The following is a 19,594-nucleotide window of genomic DNA, read 5'->3' on the forward strand; positions in this document are numbered from 1 at the left end:
AAAGGTGAAAGTAGAGAGTGGTGCCTAGAGCTGGGTGGTGTACCGGTGACCCAAGGGCACAGGAGAGTGGTCACCAGGGTAGGTACACCCGAGTACCACTGGGACCAGAGCTCCGACGGGGCACAGGGCCCTGGGTCAGGCGTCAGCTTCATATGGCCTGGCAAATACCTGCACAGTGAGGGGACTTTCACGGACCTCAATGACCCATAGATCCTGGGGCATCAGCAGTAACAAGTGGATCAGGGTTCGGGACCACAGACCGGCCCTACAGGATCCCCACTGCCCGCCGTACGGTCAAGGAGACTGCCTAAAGACAGTTGGGCCCCAAATCAGCTCCAAGCTACGGGGACCCAACCACACTGAGGGTTCCGGGGACAGAGCAACCGAGTCATCAAACTGGCACTGGAACTACAGGGACCTGAACCAGCCATCCAAGGACCCAACTGTGAGTAAAAACTGTTAAATTACAACCCTCGGTGTGGCCACCCTTCTTCGGCGAAAGTCTCCACCATACATCTACCTGAGGAGGGCCTACCACCACAGCTGCCATTACCACCAGCCCTGGGGATAACCAACTTAGCAGCAGTGGTTCTATCATCTTAACCACAACCCGCAGGTGGCGTCACACCAATGATTTTAATCTCCCCTGTAAATATTCCCCATTAAAAAGCACCCAGGGCACGGAACCGGGAAAAGGCCACCAAAGTGACACTGCCCGGGACCGAGTACCCCATAACTCTGGGTGACACACATATATACAGTATATATATATATATATATCTATATATATATAGATATATATATATAGATATATAAATATATATATATATATATATATATATATATATATATATATATATATATATATAAAGCTGAATGTGTGTATGTCTGTGTGTGTGTATATATGAATGTATGTCCGGGATTGGCATCTGCACCGTCACAGCTACAGCCACAGAATTTTGCGCACTCACACTTCTGGACCCCGAGAGCATCATAGGCTATGTTTTAAGGGGAAATTTTAACCCCGCGCTTTACAGTTATTCACCAAAAACCTGCCTCCATTAAAGCGAATGGAGCTGGGAGCCACAGTGCAGCCAGAACGTCAGAAGAATGCGCAGCCACGCCCTTAAATGGAATGTTGGCATGTCACAATGCAGCCAGGGAAAGAGACAGACACAGAACACAGACAGGGAAAGAGGCAGCCACAGACAGGGTAAGAAACAGACACAAAGAGACAGACACAGACAAAGAGACAGACTGATGGGGAAAGAGACAGATAGGGAAAGAGAGGGAAAGAGAGAGACAGGTTAAGAAACAGACACAGACAGGTAAAGAAACAGACACAGACAAAGAGACAGAGACAGACACAGGGAAACAGACAGACAGGGAAAGAGAGGGAAAGAGACAGACAGGGTAAGAGACAGACAAAGACAGGTAAAGAGACAGACACAGGGAAAGTGTCAGAGGGAAAGAGACCGACAGGGAAAGAGACCGACAGGGAAAAAGAGGGAAAAAGAGACAGGTTTAGAGACAGACAAAGACAGGTAAAGAGACAAACAGACAAAGAGACAGGGAAAGAGAGGGAAAGAGACAGACAGGGTAAGAGACAGACAAAGACAGGTAAAGAGACAGACAAAGAGACAGACACAGGGAAAGAGACAGAGAGAAAGAGGGAAAGAGACAGAGGGAAAGAGACAGACAGGGAAAGAGAGGAAAAGAGACAGACAGGGAAAGAGACAGACAGGGAAAGTGACAAATAGATAGACAGACAGGGAAAGAGATAGATAGACAGACAGGGAAAGAGATTGAGACAGACGGAGAAAGAGACAGAGACAGTCAGAGACAGAAAGGGAAAGAGACAGACAGACAAAGAGAGAGAGACAGAGAGATATATACAGAGGGGGAGACAGACAGAGAATGGGAGAGAAACAGAGAGAGAGTTACTATCCCGGGCGTTAATACATTCTATTTATACATTCTATCCCAGGAATGTTAATACATTCTATTTTGTTAACAACAGTTATTAACCCGGGCGAAGCCAGGTAGTACAGCTAGTAATATATAAAGCTGAATGTGTGTGTGTATGTATGTATGTATGTATGTATGTGTGTGTGTTTGTCGGGAATTGGCATCTGCACCGTCGCAGCTACAGCCACAAAATTTTGCACACTCACACGTCTGGACCCCGAGAGCATCATAGGCTATGTTGTGAGGCGAAATTTTAACCCTGCGCGTTCCAATTTACCAATCAATTTTGCCCCTATCTACATAATGGGGAAAAAGTGAAACGAAAAGTGTATCTGCACCGTCGCATTTACAATCACGAAATTTTGCACAGACACCTCATGTGACCCAGGGAACGTCGTAGACTATGTTTTGACAGGAAAATGTAACCCCACGCTTTACAGTTACTCTCCAAAAAACATGGCTCCATTAAAGTAAATGGAGCCTGGAACTACAGGTTATTAGTAGGAGCTGTGATTTGTTGCTATAGGAACAAAAGACATTCATAGTATAAGAAGCTTATATGTGAGGTAATAAGATGTCGGTGGGGAGACGGATAGAGAGAGACAGACAGAGACAGACAGAGAGACAGAAAGACAGACAGAGAGACGGACAGGGAAAGGGACAGAGAGATAGAGACAGACAGGGAAAGAGACAGACAGAGACAAATGGTGAAAGAGACAGACAGTGAAAGAGACAGACAGAGACAGACGGGGAAAGAGACAGACAGAGACAGAACTGGAAAGAGACTGACCTGGAAAGAGACAGACGGGGAAAGAGACAGATGGGGAAAGAGACAGATGGGGAAAGAGAGAGACAAACATGCAGACAGGGACAGAGACAGGCAGACACGGAAGGAGGAGACAACCAGAGAGACAGACAAAGATAGATGGGGAAAGACACAGACCTTGATAGAGACAGACGGGGAAAGAGACAGAGAAATAGAGACAGACAAGGAAAGAGACAGACAGAGACATGCAGACAGGGAAAGAGACAGACAGGAAAAAACACAGACAAAGAGACGCGGAGACAGACGGGGAAAGAGACAGACCTGGGAAAGAAACAGACCTAGAAAGAGACAGATGGGGAAAGAAACAGAGAGATAGAGACAGACAAAAAAAGGAGACAGACAGAGACAGGCAGACGGGGAAAGAGACAGACGGGGAAAGAGACAGACCTGGAAAGAGACAGACGGAGCACATTACTTGGCCAATTTCGTTAAATCTGTGTGGAATATCTGTGGTGTTGAAATATATGTTGTGAAATGCTTCTATTAGCTTAGTTTTTGCCTTTTAATAATTACATTTCTATCTATTTGTTTTGTGTTTTTGTGTGCAGAATACATTTTTGTTAATACATTTTATTTTGTTAACAACAGTTATTAACCCGGGTAGTACAGCTAGTATATATATATATATGTATATATATATATATATATATATATATATATATATATATACAGTACAGACCAAAAGTTTGGAACCTTATTCAAAGAGTTTTCTTTATTTTCATGACTTTGAAAACTGTAGATTCACATTGAAGGCATCAAAACTATGAATTAACACATGTGGAATGAAATACTTAACAAAAAAGTGTAAAACAACTGAAAATATGTCTCATATTTTAGGTTCTTCAAAGTAGCCACCTTTTGCTTTGATTACTGCTTTGCACACTCTTGGCATTCTCTTCTTGATGAGCTTCAAGAGATAATCACCGGAAATGGTTTTCACTTCACAGGTGTGCCTTGTTAGGTTTAATAAGTGGGATTTCTTGCCTTGTAAATGGGGATGGGACCATCAGTTGTGTTGTGCCTGTCTGCCTGTCTCTGTCCGTGTCTGCATGTCTGTCTGTCTCTTTCCCCATCTGTCTCTTTCCCCATCTGTCTCTTTCAAGGTCAGTCTCTATCCAGGTCTGTCTCTGTTTGTTTCTTTCCACGTCTGTCTCTGTCTGTGTCTTTCACCATTTGTCTCTGTCTGTCTCTTTCCCTGTCTATCTCTATCTCTCTGTCTCTTTCCCTGTCTGTCTGTCTCTATGTCTGTCTCTCTGTCTGTCTGTCTGTCTCTCTGTCTGTCTCTGTCTATCTCGATCTATCCGTCTCCCCACCGACATTTTATTACCTCACATATAAGCTTCTTATACTATGAATGTCTTTTGCTCCTATAGCAACCAATCACAGCTCCTACTAATAACCTGTAGTTCCAGGCTCTATTTACTTTAATGGAGCCATGTTTTTTGGAGAGTAACTGTAAAGCGCGGGGTTACATTTTCCTGTCAAAACATAGTCTACGACGTTCCCTGGGTCACATGAGGTGTCTGTGCAAAATTTCGTGATTGTAAATGCGACGGTGCGGGTACACTTTTCGTTTCTCTTTTCCCCCATTATGTAGATAGGGGCAAAATTGATTGGTAAATTGGAACACGCGGGGTCAACATTTCACCTCACAACATAGCCTATGATGCTCTCAGGGTCCAGACGTGTGAGTGTGCAACATTTTGTGGCTGTAGCTGCGAAGGTGCAAATGCCACACACACACACACACATTCTGCTTTATGTATTATATATATATATATATATATATATATATATATATATATATATTACACCAACTACTTAGTGGGAGAGCATCTCAGAGATTGGAATACCCCTTTAAGTCAAACTATGATTGTAGAAAAAAAGAAAACAAGAATAACATAATTTAGATGAAGAAACATTCAATTCTTTAATATCACATAGAATACTAATTATATATCATTATCCTAATCATAATTCCATTATATATGTATAGACGAGATGTTTTATGTACAGAGTCCTTTGCTTATAGCCTTAGTTTACCTCCATTTTAACATTTGTATTCATAGAGAACACAATTTCCATTTGAATAAACTCTGGTACATTGGTATGTGGCTCAGATAATTCCGTAATAACTTGCGGCTTCATCAGCCGAGAGTTCTGGCAGAGTTGGCCTCTTAAGAAATAATTACATGACATTGTTTCCTTCCAGAAATGTGCTCTGCCGCTGTGCTCAGTAACACCTCTGTTATTATTCAACAATACAGTGCACTTGCTTCGTTTCAAGAATTTCGCTTCCTTTCCAAAACTTGCTAAACAACTGTTCAACGGAATATTCTAAAAAGATCTGTATGTGTATTTTACCTGCACCCTATGCAATTAAAATAAAGTGATTGGTTAATTATTGAGTCATTATGCTGAAACAATAATTAGACAGAAAATAATATATATTTTGTAGAGCTGTTCTTTCTGAATACTGAGTATAAAAAAAATAACTTTGATAATGGAAATTAATTCTCATAAATCAGTTACAAAAAGCCAAGTTCTAAGCAGGATTTAGGAAACTTCCATGCATTTTGCTCTTGCTTGCCAAATTCTGTCTGGCTCCTGGAAAAAGAAAGACGTATTGCGCTATTGAAGGAATGGCAAAATTCTGAAGACACAAAAGCCTCCTTATCAGGGTCAGCGCTAGATTTATGTGGACATCTTGAGCAATGGAATTGATAGTGGTGTATAAAAGGTTCAACTACTGCCATCTAGGCAGTTAGTTTCGGGTGTTATATAGCCAACACCTGCACTGTATAGAGTCAGTTCAGATGCAAATACAGTTAGGTCCAAACATATTTGGACAGTAACTAAATCTTTGTGATTTGGGCTTTGGATGCCGTGATTTTATATTTAAAATGAAACAACTGAGATGCAATTGAAGTTTAGACTTTCAGGTTTAATTAAAGGGGTTGATCAAAAATTTCCTATGAAACATTAAGGAATTGCAATCATTTTTCTACAAAGCCTCCTCATTTCAGGGGCTTAAAAGTAATTGGACAAAATTACTTTACCATAAATAAAATGTTCATTTTTAATTCTTTGTAGAGAATCCTTTGCATGCGATGACTGCATGAAGTCTGGAATACATGGATGTCACTAAACGTTGGGTGTCCTCCTTTGTGATGCTTTGCCGAACTTTACTGCAGCTGACTTTAGTTGGTCCTTGTTTATGGGTCTTTCTGCCTTAAGTTTTGTCTTAAGAATGAGAAATGCACCTTGATGGAGTTCAGATCTGGTGATTGACTTGGCCATTGCAGAATATTCCACTTCTTTGCTTTAAAAAAAATTCCTGGGTTGCCTTCACAGTATGCTTCGGGTAATTGTCCATCTGTACGGTGACGCGCCGTCCATTCAACCTTTCTGCATTTGGGGAAAACTGAGCAGAATGTATAGCCCTGTACACTTCAGAATTAATCCGGCTGCTTCTGTCTTCAGTCACATCATCAATAAACACTAGTGACCCAGTGTCATTGGGAGCGATGTATGCCCGGCAATCACACTGCCTCCACCATATTTTACAGTGGATGTAGTGTGCTGTGGATCATGAGCTGCTCCAAACCTTCTCCATACTTTATTCTTCCCCCCATCACTCTGGTACTGGTTGATCTTCGTTTCATCTGTCTATAAAATGTTTTTCCAGAACTGGGTTGGCTTGTTTAGATGCTTTTTGGTAAAGTCTATTCTGGCCTTCCTATTTTCAAGGCTGATTAATGGTTTGCACTTTGTGGTGAACCCTTTGTATTTGCTCTCATGAAATCTTCTCTTTAAGTGAAACTTAAGGTACCGTCACACTAAGCGACGCTCCAGCGATCCCACCAGCAACCTGACCTGGCAGGGATCGTTGGAGCTTCGCTACACGGGTTGCTGGTGAGCTGTCAAACAGGCAGATCTCACCAGCAACCAGTGACCAGCCCCCAGCCAGCAGCGACGCGTAGAAGCGATGCTGTGCTTGGTAACTAAGGTAAATATCGGGTAACCAACCCGATATTTACCTTGGTTACCAGCGCACACCGCTTAGCGCTGGCTCCCTGCACTCCTAGCCAGAGTGCACATCGTGTTAATTACCCGATGTGTAGTCTGGCTATGTATGCAGGGAGCAGGGAGCCGGCACTGGCAGCGTGAGAGCGGCGGACGCTGGTAACGAAGGTAAATATCGGGTAACCAAGGAAAGGGCTTCTTGGTTACCTGATATTTACATTGGTTACCAGTGTCCGCAGAAGCCGGCTCCCTGCTCACTGCACATTCAGTTGTTGCTCTCTCGCTGTCACACACAGCGATGTGCGCTTCACAGCGGGAGAGCAACAACTAAAAAATGGCCCAGGACATTCAGCAACAACCAGCGACCTCACAGCAGTGGCCAGGTTGTTGCTGGATGTCACACACAGCAACATCGCTAGCAACATCGCTGTTGCGTCACAAAAGTCGTGCCTCAGCAGCGATGTTGCTAGCGATGTTGCTTAGTGAGACGTGGCCTTTAGATACTGAAACACCCAACCCCTGGAGAGTGTTCACTTGGTTGGGTGTTGTGAAGGGATTTTGGTTTTCCTTCACTAAGGAAAAGATTCTTGAATATCCACCACTATTATCATCCTTGGACATCAAGGCCACTTTGAGTTCCCAAGCTCTCCAATGTGCTCATTTTTTCCCCAGAAAATACCAAACTCTTGATTTGGCCACCCGTAAAAATTTTGCTATCTCTCTGATGGATTTTTTCTTTTTTTTCAGCCCAATAATTGTCTCTTTTTTCCTCCCTTGAGAGCTCCTGTGACCGCATGTTGTGGGTTCACAACAGCTTCCAAATGCGAATGTCACACCTGGAATCAGCTCCAGATATTTTAACGGCTTAATTGATGTTGGAACAGTGCGAACCCCGCTGTGACCCTTTTAAATCATCCTTTCAGTATTTGACAGCGCGACCTAAGGGGTTAACAGGGGTGCCGGTTAGCTGCACATGTCTGCTGATTGGTAACCGGGAAGGGGGGGGAGAGGGGAAGCAACAATGCTTAACCCCTTCAGGACCAATGACATGCTAATACTAGGGATGATCGAATACCTCAAATATTCAGCTTCACGAATATTTTCTGAATACCTCGCCGCTATACGACTATTCGATGAGCAATGTAAGTCTATGGGAAGCCCGAATAGTACCGAATAGTTGTTATTCGGGTTTCTCATAGACTTATATTGCGCATCAAATATTCACGAATAGTCGAATAGCGGCGAGGTATTGGGAAAATATTCGTGAAGCCAAATAATCGAAGTATTCGATCATCCCTAACTATTACGTCATTGGTCGTGAAGGGGTTATACATTTTGAATAAATTGTTAAGAATTGTGAGCATTGCTTTTTACCAGGTTCAGCCTTGTACGCTATATTTTCAAGTCAGCATCCTATGATGTTTTTCTATGAAAATCATTAGCTATGCACCAAAGCACCTTATATTTTATACTCTCATAGAATTGCTCCACGAGTCTTATCACTAGTCAATATATTTTGGAAGGATTAAGGACAAAGTCATAGCACGATGCACTTTGTCTGTACTCAATATAAGCATAATCTATTTGCCCTGGTGCGTTGGCAAATCGGGGTAATAAGGAGTTATTGGCAGCCCATAGCTGCCAATAAGTCCTAGATTAATCATTGCAGGTGTCTCCCCGAGATTCTTTCCATGATTAATCTGTAAATTACAGTAAATAAACACACACCCGAAAAAATCCTTTATTAGAAAAAAAAACACTAACAAAGTCCCTCATCACCAATTTAATAAGCCCCAAAAAGCCCTCCATGTCCGGCGTAATCCACGGACCTCCAGCGTCGCTTCCAGCTTCCGCTACTGTCAGCTTAACGCAGCTAATGAAGGCAATAGCGCGATCAGCTGTATTCAGCGTTGGCCGCGAGTAACCTCAGTCACAGCTCAGCTGATCGTGCTATTGCCTTCATTAGCTGCGTGGAGGGACTTTGTCAGTGTTTTTTTTTCTAATAAAAGATTTTTCGGGTGTGTGTTTATTTACTGTAATTTACAGATTAATCATGGAAGGTATCTCGGGGAGACGCCTGCAATGATTAATCTAGGACTTATTGGCAGCTATGGGCTGCCAATAACTCCTTATTACCCCGATTTGCCAACGCACCAGGGCAAATCGGGAAGAGCCGGGTACAGCCCCAGAACTGTCGCATATAATGTATGCGGCAATTCTGGGCGGCTGCTGACTGATATTGTTAGGCTGGGGGGCTCCCCATAACGTGGGGCTCCCCATCCTGAGAATACCAGCCTTCAGCCGTATGGCTTTATCTGGCTGGTATTAAAATGGGGGGGGACCGCACGCCGTTTTTTTTAATTATTTATTTATTTTACTGCACAGTATAGACACGCCCACCGGCTGCTGTGATTGGGTGCAGTGAGACAGCTGTCACTCAGCGTGGAGGGCGTGTCTGACTGCAATCAATCACAGGCGTCTGTGGGTGGGGAAAGCAGGGAATACGAGATTGATTAATGAGCGGCCGGCATATTCAAAGTAATTGTTGCCGCGTATTCTCTGCAGCCGGGGGAAGAAAAAAACCGAGCACCAATGTAAGTATGACTGAGAACAGCAGAAAAAAAAGTAAGTATACTGAATTTAATTAAAAAAAATAAATAAATAAGATCGGTAGTGTAAAAGCGCACACGCACGAAACGTGCTGAACACGGACATACTCCGTGTGCGGTACGTGCAGGCACGGACCCATAGACTAAAGCGGGTCCGTGCCTGCGTGCTGCCGGCCAAAAACGGACATGTTGTCCGTGTAGAAAAGCGCACACACGTACTCACCTCACGGACACACGTTCCATGCGATTTTACGTGTGTGTGCCATCTACCATTGATTAACATGGGTCTCCGTGTGTACGTGTCTCCGGTAAGTGTAAATACGAACCGCAGACGTACAAATTAAACGGATGTGTGTTGCGGGTCTTAGAACATACCTGAGTGGCGATAGCCGAAAATTCCTGAACGGGGGTCTAACAAAAGGGCCAGCTACCCTCCCTAATTGAATCTCTTTTAGGACTTTGGAAGCTACCACCGACTCAAATTAATTTACTGAAAGAAGATTCTCTACCCAACTGCATCCTGACCCTTTAAACTCAGGAGCAAAAAACCCGTTCACAAAACCATCCAAAATTAACTTTGTTTTCTGTCTGTCTGGGTAGCGATCTAACCAACCCAGCATGTTTTGTACCATCACTGGTGTCACTGCCTTTAAATATAGACTCCTTTGTGTTGTGCTGCTGTTGTGTACTCTGACTCTGTTTTTTGAAACATTTGAAGACGGCATGATTGCCCCCACAAAAGGAGCACTCATGCCGAAATCTACAATTGGATGTAAATTTACATGACGACTCATTAAATGCAAATCAAAAACCTTTCTTAACCATAGGATTATTTTGATTAAATTTGTTAAAATTATTCCTCTGAGGAAGCATAAGGTTTAGCCATAGGCCAACGTCTTTTTGGCCCCATTGCATATTCCGGTGGATGGCTAATTTTTGACGAAAACTCTCATCATAATTCTGTCGCGGGCGGAGGAGGGAACGTTGCGCTCTCCCACTCCTCGGGTCCGGCCGCTGGTGCTGCTGCTCGGTGGTGGCTCGAGCGGTGGGCCGGATCCCGGGGACTCAAGCGGCGCTCCTCGCCCGTGAGTGAAAAGGGGATTTGGATTGATGGTGGGGATTTATTGTCCGTGACGCCACCCGCGGCTGTGGTGATAATGGTGACACCACCGCTGCTCTGGACGGGGATCCCGGGAGCGGTGACAGGGAGCAGCTTTGTTGTTAGTTCTCCCCTCCGTGGGTAGGGGGTTGGTTGTCCCGGGGCCCGGTGATGGGGTAAGGATGGATGGCAGGCGGGTTACTTGGCCTGGCGAGGTGCAGGGTCGCAGGAGCAGCGCTGTGCCGCACGGCACGGTGGTACTCACTCAGCCCAATGATGAAGACACAGTTCTCGGTAAAACACTCGGCTGGATGGACGGGTCCCACAGACGGCTGCGGTGTTGTTTCTCCCGGCAGGTTGATGGTGACTGCCTTTCCCTGCACCTAAGTACGGTTGATGGTTCCGATGGGTTCCCACCGGTAACCCGCTCCCCAGCTTGGATATGGGCTGGAGGAGCCCCTCTTTGCCTGCAGGCTCTGGCCCTGAGAAGCAGTTGCCTTGGCGGTGGCGGTGTCTCCCTCTGTTGGTTGGACTGTTGCCTTCTGTCGGGACTTGACTGTTTGGAAACCCAGGAGGTCCCCTTCACTAACGGATTCGGCAAATTCACGGCGACTCCTAGCCTTGCCGGGGTCCGAAAAGCCCCTGCCAGATGGTGCTGGCTTCTCTTTGTGTACCGGTCCGGTACCGCCGGGCCACCGCCCGTCCACGGTCCTTACGGTAACTCGGATAGGCCACTCCTGCAGACGGTCACCATCGTCTGCCAACCTTGCTGTTCCGCCCGGGCCACACACCCGGACGCTGTCAGTCAGTTGCTCCACTTCCACACTTTCCTCCTTCCACTTTCACTGTCAAAACTACATTGTCTGTTTTCCCGCCTCCAGGACTGTGAACTCCTCGGTGGGCGGGACCAACCGCCTGGCCCACCCCCTGGTGTGATCATCAGCCCCTGGAGGAAGGCAACAAGGGTTTTGTGTCTTACTTCGGTGTGCCTGCTGGGAGTGTGGGGTGTGTGGGTGTTGTTCTCTGTGGCCCCTGGCTTGTCCAGGGCGCCACATTCCCCCTTAGTTAAATGCAGGCCGTCCGCGGGCTGCCCGTCCATCACCGATTTTATTTTCACCAACTGAAAAATATAAAAAATGGTAACACACAATACAATTATAATAACTTCTTCCCACATCGGGAGGTACTCTTACTTAAACGTTACGGTTATGGCATCCGCTCTCTCCCAGCCAAGCAACCTGGCCCTGATGCTGTCCCTAAGCAAACAGGCAGCACCCCTTGACCCCAGTCTTGCACAAGTTGCCCGAGTGGGTTCTGTCCTTTTCAGGGGACCCACGTCCATGGGGAACCCCTGAACCCCCAGAGGATCACCACCGTTCCGGTGGTGGCTGGGCCCCAGCCTGCTCCACTGCGGGCCCTTCCTCCAATCTGCCTCTCCGGACGCGGCAACGGTAGAAGCCACAACAAACATTATTTACATGCCACTAGTTTATGGTTGCCCTGCTAGTTTTCGGGCCTGTTCATAAAGAGTTCTTTATGCAACTTTTTTGAACGGTCCCCACGGGGACAATGGTGCCGGCAACAACCGGTTTCAATCAGCAGTAAATCAGATGGAAATCAGGTGACTTCATCGGTAGATTATCCTTATCATTTTTGCAAAACTTTCAAAACTTTAAACAGTACTTTCTTAACACACACGCACTCCCCCCCCCCCTTTTAAAGAACAGTTTCCCTGTACCTAAGTGTGGGTCTACCTAGGTTGGGACGAGTGGACCTCCGGGGTCCCATGTCAGTGGGGACAGGCAGTGGGGAAAGGGGAACAATCAGTCCCTCTTCCCTACTATCATGTGGGGCAGGTGGAGGCATAGGGGTGCTGGGTACAGGTTCATCCCTGGGCACTGGCTCCTGGTCGACCACTTCCATCACTTCTTCATCCACGGGTTGTGGGAACAGTATCACTGGAAGAATCACCGCGCCATTCTGTGTGGGCCAGTCCGCTGGGAAGTCACCCATCACGGTGTGGATTACCTCTTTTGCCTTTTCCGCCGGTTTAGGAACCGGAACTTCAGCCGCTGCCCTCAACGCTGGTGGGCACCTCTTTAGATGGTCCCGGGAAACCATTGCCAGAGTGCCCCCTTGGTCATGACTGATCTGGTAAGCCTTCTCATCCTCCCTTCCTGTGGGCTGTATGACATATGGGGTTTGCTCCCACTGATCATCCAGCTTGTGGGTCCTCCTTTTTCGCTTCAGCACCACATCTCCAGGCTGGAAAGGGCCAGCAGACGCCTTCTGGTTGAAGCACTGCTCCTGTTGCTCCCGACTCCGACTCAAGTTCTTCTCAACATATTCCTGAATCTGTCGGTACTCCACCCTCCACCGAGCGTCCCATTCAGCTGTCGAAGGGAGTGTTTCTGGGGCTTCCAATCCCATGTCCAGATCCACCGGTAACCGGCCAGGACGAGCTCTCATCAGGTATGCTGGGGTGCACTTCGTGGAGCTGGAAGGGATATTGTTGTACATATCAACCAAGTCAGGTAGCTTCTCCGGCCACAGGTTCCGCTCTTCTAGCGGCAACGTCTTGAGGAGACCCAGGACCAGGTGGTTCATCTTTTCACACATGCCGTTAGTTTGGGCATGGTAAGGCGTGGTCCGGATCTTCTTGCAGCCGTACAACTGACAGAATTCATGGAACACCTCCGCTTCAAAGGCTGGGCCTTGGTCAGTAAGCACCTTCTCAGGGTATCCATGCGGTCGGCAGAAATAAGCCTGGAATGCTCTAGCGGCGGTACGGCCAGTTAGGTCTTTGACTGGGACAACCACCATGAACTTGGAGTAGTGGTCTACAATGGTTAGAGCATAGGTGTATCCACTTCGGCTGGGGGTGAGCTTTACATGGTCCAGGGCGACCAGCTTCAGCGGTTGATGTGTAACAATCGGGTGTAGGGGCGCCTTCTGGCTGGCCTCGTCCTTCCTTCTCAGCGTGCAAGGGCCACACTCTCGGCACCAGGCCTCTACAGATTCCCGCATTACACTCCAATAGAACCGCTCTCTCAGCAGCATTTCCAGCTTCTTCCATCCGAAGTGTCCAGCACCATCATGGTATGCTTGTAGGACGGTGGGCACGTTAGCATGGGGAATCACCAACTGGCGGATTTTCTCATGAGTCTTCGGGTTAATCAGCTCACGGTACAACTTCCCCTGGTGTAGATACAGCCGGGTCCGTTCTCGCCACAGGCGTTGAGCTTTAGCCGGGCTCAGCAGGGTCTATTCCAGCAGCGCCCTGTTCCACCAAGATCTTGACTAAGTGAACAGCGGGTGCCTGGTCCTGAGCTTCTTGCCACTCCTGGCTGGGCAGCGGGTCCAGGTTTACCCGTTGTTGATAGACATGGACCTTCTCAGTCGGTGGCTGATGAAATGCAGGCAGCTCAATCTCTTCGAGGTCGTCATCCTCAGGCCCTTCATCCAACAAGTGGGGCATCCGAGAGAGCGCATCGGCATTAACATTGGCACGGCCGGCTCGGTACTTGATGGTGAAATCGTAGTTGGCTAGCCTAGCCACCCACCGCTGTTCCAACGCGCCCAGCTTGGCGGTGTCCAGGTGGGTCAGCGGGTTGTTATCTGTGAAGGCGGTGAACTTAGCCGCTGCCAGGTAATGGCGGAACCGCTCGGTGATAGCCCACACCAGCGCCAGGAGTTCAAGCTTAAAAGAGCTGTAGTTCTCGGGGTTCCTCTCAGTTGGTCGAAGCCTTCGGCTAGCATAAGCAATCACCTTTTCTTTCCCATCTTGGACCTGGGATAGGACTGCCCCTAAGCCTACATTGCTGGCATCGGTGTAAAGGATGAAGGGATGGTTGTAATCAGGGTATGCTAGGATTTCTTCTCCGGTCAGGGCCGCTCTCAGCTGACGGATGGATTCCTCATGCCTTTCTTCCCACACCAATGGGGCCCCTAGGGGTCTACCACTTTTGGTCTGTCCCACGAGGAGGTCTTGCATGGGGGCAGCCATCTTCGTGTACCCCTTAATGAAGCGACGGTAATACCCTACCAGGCCCAGGAATTGCCTCACCTCCTTCACCGTGGTCGGCCTCGGCCAGTCCTGAATGGCGGTGATTTTCTCAGGGTCAGGGGCGACACCCTCTGCACCGACCACGTGCCCTAGGTACTGCACTTTGGGTTTCAGCAGATGACACTTGGAGGGCTTCAACTTCATCCCATATTTGGCAAGGGACGCGAACACCTTGGCTAGGTGCTCCAGGTGGGCTTCATATGTTTGGGAGTACACAATCACATCATCCAAGTACAGCAGGACGGTCTCAAAGTTTAGATGCCCAAGACAGCATTCCATCAGCCGTTGGAAGGTTCCAGGGGCATTGCACAGCCCAAACGGCATGCTATTAAATTCACAGAGTCCCATAGGGGTAGCAAATGCAGTCTTCTCCCGGTCTTCTGGTACCACAGCTACCTGCCAGTATCCACTGGTGAGGTTGAGGGTGGAAAAGTAATTAGCGGTTCTCAGCGCCGCTAGAGATTCTTCAATGCGGGGCAGAGGGTAAGCGTCCTTATGTGTTATCTGGGTAATTTTCCGGTAATCCACACACATCCGCATGGTGCCATCCTTCTTCTTAACCAGTACCAACGGGGCGGTCCAGGGACTACAGCTGTCCCTAATAACCCCTGCCTCCTTCATGTTTTTCAACATGTCCTTGGCACATTGGTAGTGTGCAGGAGGAATAGGCCTGTACCTCTCTTTGATAGGGGGATGCTCACCGGTGGGGATATGGTGTTGGACCCCTTTAATCTGCCCGAAGTCTAGGGGATGTTTGCTAAAAACCCGCTCATACTCCCGTACCACCCTGTATACCCCCTCTTTGTGATGTGTGGGGGTATCGTCCGTGCCTACGTGTAGTTGTCGACACCACTCATCTAACTCCCCTTGTGATGGGTGAGTGCTGGCAGCAGGTGATGAGGTTGGGGGAATGGCCTCGTGGATGGTGTGGGGATCCAGGGTAAACAGCTTGGCAAGGGTAGCGTACCGGGGAAGCCTGACTTCTTCCTCCCCGCAGTTCAGCACCCTCACGGGCACTCTCCCCTTCTTTACATCCACCACCCCTTGGGCGGCCATTACTGTGGGCCAGTGTTCAGAGGGCATGGGCTATATCATGGCGGGGTAGTCACGCCCCTGGGGCCCTACCGCTGCCCTACACCAAATCATCATCTCGCTTCTGGGAGGCACAATCAAAGGGGCAACATCCATCACTCTCACCCCACCAATCTCTCCTCCTGTCGAGTTCACATGTTGGCGGTACATTAAGGCTCGGATCTCACGCTGCACAGCTCTCTGTCGGCTCCCCGCCGCCGTGGCGGCCAGCTGCTGCAGTAGGGTCAACACGTCACTCATACAGTGCTCCATCACGTTGGTCCCTAGCACTACCTTCGGGTTATAATCACTGGGTTCATTCATTATCACAATCATACCCTGGTGTTGCAGTTCAGCTCGCCCCACAGTCATGGCCACTTGTTTATATCCCACTTGGGTCAACGGGAGTCCATCAGCAGCAATTAGTGTCATACTGGCATCTGGGGGAGCAAGCTCGTCTTTTCCCCAATACCGTTGATACAGTGTGTATGGTATGGTGGTTACCTGTGATCCAGTGTCCAGGAGAGCCATCACCGGTATGCCGTCCACAGCCATGGGGATGATGGGCCGGGCCCCAATATACTCCTGAGGATTGGCCCGTGGCCCCAGGGGTTGCTCATTTAACGGGCACTGTCGGAAGTAATGGCCGGGTTTGCTGCACTTGTAACAGACCGGGGGTCTATTCCGCGAATCATTAGCCCTTCTCCGCTGCATCCAGGGAACATCCTCAGGGCTGTCGGCGAGCTGCATCTTCACCGGGGCCTGGGATCTGGTCGGGGGCTGGAGTGCGACGAGGATCTTAGCGAGGTCTCCATCCATGCGGCGAACCTGAGCAGCAAGCTCTTCCATCGTTCCGCTTGGGGCGACCGGCACTGGAGGTGCTGATGGGGTAGGGGCCACCACAACGGGAGCAGTCTCCACCGGCCACGGGGCTAGCTCAGGAGCTTCAAATGCGGGGGGTTGCAACGCTTTGATGGCCCGTTCCTTTAATACGGCAAAGTCCACATCCGGGTGTTCTAGGGCCCACAGCCAAAGCTGTTTGCGGTCCTCGGAGGACCTCATCCCCTGCACAAACTGCTCGCTTAACATTTTGTTACTGTCCACACTGTTGATGGTGTCCACCCGCTTCAGTGTGCGGAGTGCGGTTTGCAGGCGCAGGGCATAGTCCCGAATGCTATCTGCGGGCCGTTGCCGGCATTGATAGAACTGCATCCGCAACTCCGCCTCGGTACGGGTCTCAAACGCAGTCTGCAGCTTCTCAAAGATGGTGGCTACAGAGGACCGGTCCCCCTCGGCCAAGGCCTTCGCCTCCTGCTCAGCCGCGCCGGTTAGCTGCCCCAGCACTAGCGCTGCACGTTACTTATCAGTCAGGGGGTACAATTCCAGTAGCGGACTGAGCTTCTTCCGGAAAACCTGCAAGGCATCAGGTTTCCCATCGTACTGCGGTAGCCAGGCAGTTCCGGGCACATAGGGCAAGGAGAACGACATCACCTGAGCAAGAGCTGGGGTCGCGGCGCCCCCCGCCAGTGCGGCTGGGACATGGGCAGGCCCGTTCCCATCTGCGGGTGCTTCCGCGGCTGCATCCGCCGCTCTTCCAGCGGCTCCATCGGGCGCAGACATCTTGTTTCCATCCCCCTTAGTTTCTTTCCGGCTCCTGCTCTACTGGGGCGGGGTTTTGGCCTTCGCGCCTCTACTACTCGAGGAGACGCTCGAGCGGGAACTCTTCGCGCCCAAGATGGCGGCTTCGGCAAATTTGCAGCCGGACACCTCCGGCAGTCACACAAGGCGCACTTCCACCAGTCGGTAGAACGGTAGGATCCTGTTCGTGACGCCAAGTTGTCGCGGGCGGAGGAGGGGACGCTGCGCTCTCCCACTGCTCGGGTCTGGCCGCTGGTGCTGCTGCTGCTCGGTGGTGGCTCGAGCGGTGGGCCGGATCCCGGGGACTCGAGCGGCGCTCCTCGCCCGTGAGTGAAAAGGGGATTTGGATTGATGGTGGGGATTTATTGTCCGTGACGCCACCCGCGGCTGTGGTGATAATGGTGACACCACCGCTGCTCTGGACGGGGATCCCGGGAGCGGTGACAGGGAGCAGCTTTGTTGTTAGTTCTCCCCTCCATGGGTAGGGGGTTGGTTGTCCCGGGGCCCGGTGATGGGGTAAGGATGGATGGCAGGCGGGTTACGGGGCCTGGCGAGGTGCAGGGTCGCAGGGGCAGCGCTGTGCCGCACGGCGGTACTCACTCAGCCCAATGATGAAGACACAGTTCTCGGTAAAACACTCGGCTGGATGGACGGGTCCCACAGACGGCTGCGGTGTTGTTTCTCCCGGCAGGTTGATGGTGACTGCCTTTCCCTGCACCTAAGTACGGTTGATAGTTCCGATGGGTTCCCACCGGTAACCCGCTCCCCAGCTTGGATATGGGCTGGAGGAGCCCCTCTTTGCCCGCAGGCTCTGGCCCTGAGAAACAGTTGCCTTGGCGGTGGCGGTGTCTCCCTCTGTTGGTTGGACTGTTGCCTTCTGTCGGGACTTGACTGTTTGGAAACCCAGGAGGTCCCCTTCACTAACGGATTCGGCAAATTCACGGCGACTCCTAGCCTTGCCGGGGACCGAAAAGCCCCTGCCAGATGGTGCTGGCTTCTCTTTGTGTACCGGTCCGGTACCGCCGGGCCACCGCCCGTCCACAGTCCTTACGGTAACTCGGATAGGCCACTCCTGCAGTCGGTCACCACCGTCTGCCAACCTTGCTGTTCCACCCGGGCCACACACCCGGATGCTGTCAGTCAGTTGCTTCACTACCACACTTTCCTCCTTCCACTTTCACTGTCAAAACTAGACTGTCTGTTTTCCCGCCTCCAGGACTGTGAACTCCTCGGTGGGCGGGACCAACCACCTGGCCCACCCCCTGGTGGGATCATCAGCCCCTGGAGGAAGGCAACAAGGGTTTTGTGTCTGACTTCGGTGTGCCTGCTGGGAGTGTGGGGTGTGTGGGTGTTGTTCTCTGTGGCCCCTGGCTTGTCCAGGGCGCCACAATTCAGCCATGCATACCCACCAAAACTGCGATATGTCTCTAAGATGTTCTTCAAGTGCTCAAGTGCTGAAAAAGACCCGAACACACAGCCGGATTCTTTTCACCCAATACAGAAGAAAAAATACAAAATGCCTGCAGCCAGTTATGGAATGATTTAAAAGGGGCCTTTTTCTTATCGTCTAAATCCGTCTTCTCATCTTTTTTAACATTTTCTCTGCTAGACGGAAGCAGAGAAAACAAATCAACATAATCCCCCTTGTAAATCTTATCCCTAACTGGCTGCGACAAGTGAAATGCCAGGGGGGACATGTCACATGTCACATGTCAAGGCCTCTTTAAATAAATAACCAGGCAATGACATGGACTCCTGACAACCACTAAGACCTGCGCTACTCTCCCTAGCCACAGCCCCCCCGCTAACATTTCATTTTAACACTTTCTTTACTACAGCTTCAATACTGAAAGGGGGAGGGCCAGCACACGAGACAGACAGGGGAACATTGAAACTCTCACCCTGTTCTCTGCTCTGCGGTTCTCGGCCCTCAGCTGGTCGTCCTGAGTCTTCAGCAGCTCTGTGCCTCAGGCTCCTGCCTCTGGCATCAGGAAGCACCTCCTCCTCTTCAGACGGGGACTCAGACCAAGGGGCCGCGTCGCTCTTCTGGCCTCAGGCACGATCCTCGCCTGCGATCTCCCGCTGCCGCCAGGATTTTCAAATCCCTGGGCCGGCGCTGCGCTTTTACGGCGAGACCGACTAGATGACGTGCTCTTCCTCTGTCAGGCGCTGAACGATGACGCGCCTCTGCAGCCAAGATGGGATTCGACACTCCGGCTTCCGCTTCTTCCACATTCCGCTCGACCGCTGCTGGAAGGGTGCTGCGCCGCAGGGACCGCCATCTCTCTGGG

At 49.6% G+C, this 19,594-nt stretch overlaps 1 long non-coding RNA gene across 1 annotated transcript in view; it reads right to left on the reverse strand.

The window, feature by feature from the left end:
- LOC142295670 (uncharacterized) overlaps nt 1-19,588 on the reverse strand; it is a 66,729-nt gene extending 47,141 nt beyond the window's left edge. The window contains exon 1 of the long non-coding RNA XR_012751515.1: nt 19,205-19,588. This is a non-coding gene — a long non-coding RNA (uncharacterized LOC142295670). The remainder of the gene's footprint in view (nt 1-19,204) is intronic.
- Nucleotides 19,589-19,594: the final 6 nt, after the last annotated feature.

The sequence above is a fragment of the Anomaloglossus baeobatrachus genome, chromosome 3, assembly GCF_048569485.1.
Source record: "Anomaloglossus baeobatrachus isolate aAnoBae1 chromosome 3, aAnoBae1.hap1, whole genome shotgun sequence".
NCBI lineage: Eukaryota > Metazoa > Chordata > Amphibia > Anura > Aromobatidae > Anomaloglossus > Anomaloglossus baeobatrachus.